This window comes from Pieris rapae, unplaced genomic scaffold, assembly GCF_905147795.1.
Source record: "Pieris rapae unplaced genomic scaffold, ilPieRapa1.1, whole genome shotgun sequence".
Classification (NCBI taxonomy): Eukaryota; Metazoa; Arthropoda; class Insecta; order Lepidoptera; family Pieridae; genus Pieris; species Pieris rapae.
Window position 1 is genome coordinate 12,501 of NW_025551556.1, and position 6,192 is coordinate 18,692.

At 44.6% G+C, this 6,192-nt stretch overlaps 2 non-coding genes across 2 annotated transcripts; both read right to left on the minus strand.

Annotated features, from left to right (window-relative positions):
- Nucleotides 1–683: 683 nt before the first annotated feature.
- On the minus strand, nucleotides 684–840 carry LOC123690645. Its single transcript, XR_006751245.1, has one exon. It is a non-coding gene; the product is annotated as a 5.8S ribosomal RNA (ribosomal RNA).
- A 371-nt stretch (nucleotides 841–1,211) lies between these two features.
- Nucleotides 1,212–3,117, minus strand: LOC123690646. Its single transcript, XR_006751246.1, has one exon. It is a non-coding gene; the product is annotated as a small subunit ribosomal RNA (ribosomal RNA).
- Between the last annotated feature and the right edge of the window lie 3,075 nt (nucleotides 3,118–6,192).

A 6,192-nucleotide genomic window follows, 5' to 3' on the forward strand; every position in this document is an offset into this window, starting at 1 on the left:
CTACATGCTGCACGAGAGCAGCGCGTCACCTTTGCGTCTCACTCTCTCACTCGTCTAGAGGGTCGAGTAGACGCTTTTTGACTCTGTTCGTTCACAGTTTCCGTTGTGCATTGTCCGTTAAACACTCCACAATAATTTCGTACACACTACAATTGCACAAACACCGCACGCGCACGCTAGGCGTCAGCCGCGACGCGGCGGGCGCGCGCTCCTCGTTCCTCCTCTCGATAACAAGAGTGAGAGGAACTCGGCCGAGCCGAACGCAGACGACACCCACGACGACGCACAACACGCACACACAACACAACGCCGACATCGAGACACGTCCACGCGCGCACCGGCGCCGCCCGTCGCTCGATCGCAATGGACCGGGCGACGATGCGTGCAAACACGCGCGACGCGTAAACGCGAACGTCGTTGTTGTCGTTGTAGTCGTCGTCGTCGTCGATGATGATGTCGTTGCGTAAAGACTCGACGCGCGCCCGCGCTACGGATAGACACGGCACGGCGGGGAGAATTTACTTGTGCGACAAAAGTATCGTATAGACGTGAAAACGTTCAAAAGAAACGTGATCGAACATATATTCGAACGGATCGCTCGGCGCTCGGCCTCGCGAAACCGTCAAGAGCACGCGCGACGGCAACCGTCGCGCGAACAGTGTGGCTATTTGTTTTTATGCAGCCGGCCCTCAGACAGGAGTGGTCCTGGATATTTCTCCACGGACCGCAATGTGCGTTCGAAATGTCGATGTTCAAATGTGTCCTGCAGTTCACACTATGACGCGCAGTTAACTGCGTTCTTCATCGACCCGCGAGCCAAGTGATCCACCGTTCAGGGTAATCGTTTTGTTTTGTTGTTCGTTTGTATGAGAAAATAATAAAAAGGATTTAGACAAACATAATAAATCAAACGATCCGGACAAAACCATGTACGATCCGCCGCGGCACACAATCGAATTGAATCAATCGCGCGCGCGCATTCAGATCGACATCTCGTCGCCGGACACAGGATGATAGATTATGCACAATAATATCAATAGGCGAATAGACGCTAACGAAAGAAAGCGTCCAAACACATATTATTTTAGTATGTCGCGAATCGACGCGAGAGGGTCTCGCCCCTCGCGGATTCGATTTTAATTGTGTAAATCATTACACGTGTGTGTTTTTCTATATGTTTTTAGCGTTGCCGCACAAAACAAAGAAAACGTTAATGATCCTTCCGCAGGTTCCCCTACGGAAACCTTGTTACGACTTTTACTTCCTCTAAATGATCAAGTTTGGTCAACTTCCCAGCAACGCCGACGGCCGTGAGGCCACCGCGTGTCGGTCCGAAGACCTCACTAAATCATTCAATCGGTAGTAGCGACGGGCGGTGTGTACAAAGGGCAGGGACGTAATCAACGCGAGCTTATGACTCGCGCTTACTAGGAATTCCTCGTTTATGGGGGATAATTGCAAACCCCAATCCCCAGCACGAAGGAGTTTCAACGGGTTGCCCGGGCCTCTAGGCCAGGGAGAACATGTTGATTCCTTCAGTGTAGCGCGCGTGCGGCCCAGGACATCTAAGGGCATCACAGACCTGTTATTGCTCAATCTCGTGCGGCTCGAAGCCGCCGGTCCCTCTAAGAAGAATTTTAATACGTCGCCAGTGAGTTGCGCTCCCCGAGAGTCGCGCACACCTTGAATGACGACGCCTATTTAGCAGGCTAGAGTCTCGTTCGTTACCGGAATTAACCAGACAAATCGCTCCACCAACTAAGAACGGCCATGCACCACCACCCACCGAATCAAGAAAGAGCTGTTAATCTGTCAATCCTTCCGGTGTCCGGGCCTGGTGAGATTTCCCGTGTTGAGTCAAATTAAGCCGCAGGCTCCACTCCTGGTGGTGCCCTTCCGTCAATTCCTTTAAGTTTCAGCTTTGCAACCATACTCCCCCCGGAGTCCAAAATCTTTGGTTTCCCGGAAGCTGCCCGCCGAGCCATTGTAGTAACGTCGGCGGATCGCTAGATGACATATTTACGGTTAGAACTAGGGCGGTATCTAATCGCCTTCGAACCTCTAACTTTCGTTCTTGATTGATGAAAACACCTTTGGCAAATGCTTTCGCTGATGTTCGTCTTGCGACGATCCAAGAATTTCACCTCTAACGTCGCAATACGAATGCCCCCAGTTATCCCTATTAATCATTACCTCGGAGTTCTGAAAACCAACAAAATAGAACCGAGATCATATTCTATTATTCCATGCACGAAATATTCAAGCGGCATTTTGAGCCCGCTTTGAGCACTCTAATTTGTTCAAAGTAAAATTGTCGGCCCACCTCGACACTCACCGAAGAGCACCGCGATAGGATTTTGATATTGAACCGGCGTTTTACCGCCGGCTCACCGACGATATGCTCCGCAGACGTGTCAGTATCACCGCGGATGCGGTGCACCGACAGCGCGGCGCACAAATGCAACTACGAGCTTTTTAACCGCAACAATTTTAGTATACGCTATTGGAGCTGGAATTACCGCGGCTGCTGGCACCAGACTTGCCCTCCAATTGTTCCTCGTTAAAATATTTAAAGTGTACTCATTCCGATTACGAGGCCTCGTAAGAGTCCCGTATCGTTATTTTTCGTCACTACCTCCCCGTGCCGGGAGTGGGTAATTTGCGCGCCTGCTGCCTTCCTTGGATGTGGTAGCCGTTTCTCAGGCTCCCTCTCCGGAATCGAACCCTGATTCCCCGTTACCCGTGACAACCATGGTAGTCGCAGAAACTACCATCGAAAGTTGATAAGGCAGACATTTGAAAGATGCGTCGCCGGTACTGGACCATGCGATCGGCAAAAGTTATCCAGATTCATCAAAATTAACGACTTCGGACGCTAGGCCCTCCGCCGATTGGTTTTGATCTAATAAAAGCACTCATCCCATCACTGGTCAGAGTTCTGATTGCATGTATTAGCTCTAGAATTACCACAGTTATCCAAGTAACTGAGTAAGATCTAAGGAACCAAAACTGATATATTGAGCCATTCGCGGTATCGCCTTAATACGGCTTGCACTGAGACATGCATGGCTTAATCTTTGAGACAAGCATATAACTACTGGCAGGATCAACCAGGGAGCTGCTTACGCAAACGATTCGCCTAACGCCGCGCGCGAGACGCGGCTTCGGCGAGCCGTAGCTTCGGCGGCGTCGAGACGCGCTTGCGCGCGTTACTCGACACGCGTGAACGTAACGCGTCGAATTTACAAACGACGCGACGTTCGCGCTTCAATTCGATAGACATACTTTGACCGGTCTACGAGCGGCCGTCCCGTCACGGTCTCGCAACGAGGTGATGTACAACGCTGCTCGACCACTGTGAGGGACATAAAACTGCGTCAAACACGACGACGACGACGACGTCGACGACGATGTGTTTTGGCAGTTTGAAAATTGAACATTCATCTAAACGCAACTTCTCAATTTTTATTCAATACGTTATTGTAAACATATTAAAAACTCTGCTGGCATTATACATATGTTGTATTCGCACTAGATACGATCAACGCCCGGAGCTTGAGGGACAAATTCCAACACGACGCTGCGCACACCGTTTCGACGATGGGCGCGTATGCGTCCTCTTTCAAACATTATTTCCAATTGCGGCCGCCGCAGCGACCGCGCACGTGTCGAACACGCTCGGCGACCCGAGTTTGGGTGGCGCCTGAAAGCGTAATTCTTTTATAATCACAGATAACACCGGCGAGACAGTCTCACAAAGATCACACTTTGAGCGGATTTTGCTGAATGTCACCGTCCGGTCTGCGAACGCGGTGATAAATAATATATAGGTAACACACCGTGTGCAACAAAGCGCACGTAAGTATGTATATGTATATATATATATTAAAAAGAAAAATAAAAATAATCAAACACGCACACACATTCGTGCGTTTGTGTTCTTCCACAGAAACATCGCGAGTAATACACGATGATGCGCGGCAGCGAGAACCTCCGTCCGACTCGGTGCGCACGGCTGTTTCGCTCCACATCTATACCGAGAGCAATAGTCCGCGTCGGCATTGGAGTAGTATGTCGTATGTTTCTAGTAGAGCGTCGAGAGTTAGTTTTCATTTTAGGACGTGTACGTAACGTGTGCGTGTGTACATTAAATGAATGAATGTGCATTGACTGTTTATATTATTATTATTATTTTACTATTATACATATATGTATGTAATATAAATAAAATTAAAAAAAATATTACTTAATAAATTTATCATAACGAAATACATTCATTCATTCGATCTATATTAGCCATATAAAATAAATGATAATACATTATTTATATTACAAATAATAATAAGAAAATATTTTTACGCGCGCGCGACCACCGACGACCGTCGCCGGCCTTGTGTAGTTACTGCTGAGCGGTGGTAAATGTTTCTCGGACAAGCTCGCCGGGCGCACTATCCGCGCCGCGCACCGGTGACGCTCGTATGTTTCTCGTAGAGTAGAGCGTGGAGTGTTGGCTATTTTCCATTTTTTTATTTTGATATTTTATATACATATTAGGTATATCGTATGTATTTAAGAATGGGTTTTTTTTTTTTTTTTTATTAGATTACCTCCGTTCTGTGCAACGCGTGTCTGTCTTCAACATAATTGTCATAATAATAATATTATGTCTTGTGCGCTTGTTTAGTATATTTAGAACACGTGTTTATGTTAACAGTACAATTGAACAGTGTGAATAGATAAATATTATTTTTGTGTTTTGTGTGATGATAGTGTTTACTAATAATTTTTATTTATTACAATAGAATATTAATAGTGATGAAACTGATTTGAATAGGTAAAATGTTTTGAGTGCATTCATAGATTTGAGGTCAATCGTCGGTAGGTATGTATAATTTATCTATTTATATATTATGTCTACAACATCATACATAATATTACGAAATCTACTGATAGTTTTATAAAATCTTATATGTATCTAATATGTACGACAATATTATACGTAAACATAAGTTATGCTAAAAATTGCAATTAAAAAAAATACAATTAAAAACATAAACAATATAAGATAATTACAAAGAATGTTGGTACTTAAAATGAAGAGAGAGAAAAAATCATCAGCAAAACAGCGAATTACGTACGTAGCTAGTAAGCGTGCCTACAGGTTTGAGAAAGGCACCCAACAATGCTTTTTCTAAAACCGATCAGCCCACTACCCCGAATATATCCGGCTCCGGATGTGTGAAGCTGTGTTCAATCCGTTATAGTTGCGAAGAATTCGAACGAGAGGCGCCTGAACTCCTGGGTTGGTTTTGGCAGAAGGAACTTGGAAAATATTGATGATTTTAGACCTAGGGAACGAGTATGGGACTACTGAATATCTACATCGTTCATTATAAAAAAAAAAAAAAAATATATATATATTTTATTTAAATAAAATCTTTTTGGTTTGATTTTTATGTTTATCGTTAATCACACCCTACAAACCGTATTTTAGTTGATTTCTTTTCCAATATTTTAAATAATAAATAATTTATTTATCTTTATTAGGTACTTATCACATGGATATACCATTATATGTATGTATCATATACTGTTTAATATTTCGTCTATTGAACTATTACACTAACGTACCACCAACCCATGTTTGTTGACGGGCGACCGCTGCCCAATACAATACCGCACGAAATGTTTCTAGTACAAGAACAGACCGACGCGACGCACCAAACGAGTGAAGTGTAGAGTCGAGCGAGAGAATGTTTCTAGTACAAGACCGCTGACGCGAATCGACGACTTGCCCAACTAATGTATAAAATAAATAATACTTGAAGAAACTGCGCAGCGCAGTTTGACTCAGGTTTTGTGTTGTGTTTATAAATATTATAGAAGCGTGAGTATTATTTTTTTTTTAGTTTCATAAGTACGTGATACGTTTCTAGTTAAAATAGAAATTTAAAAAAAAATAATAATAACAATAACACCACTGCTACTAACTAGTCTACCAAGTCTACACGACCCGACAAAATTTTCATTTCGTCAGTGTGTGTTATTTTTAATGTGTGTGCGCGACAAACAAAACGCACGCGCCGTACGACACGGGCGCGCGCGCGCGCGCACACACACACACACAAAACGATCTCGTCCTCGGACGAATCACCTGGCGTAGGGCTGAGTCTCAACAGATCGCAGCACACA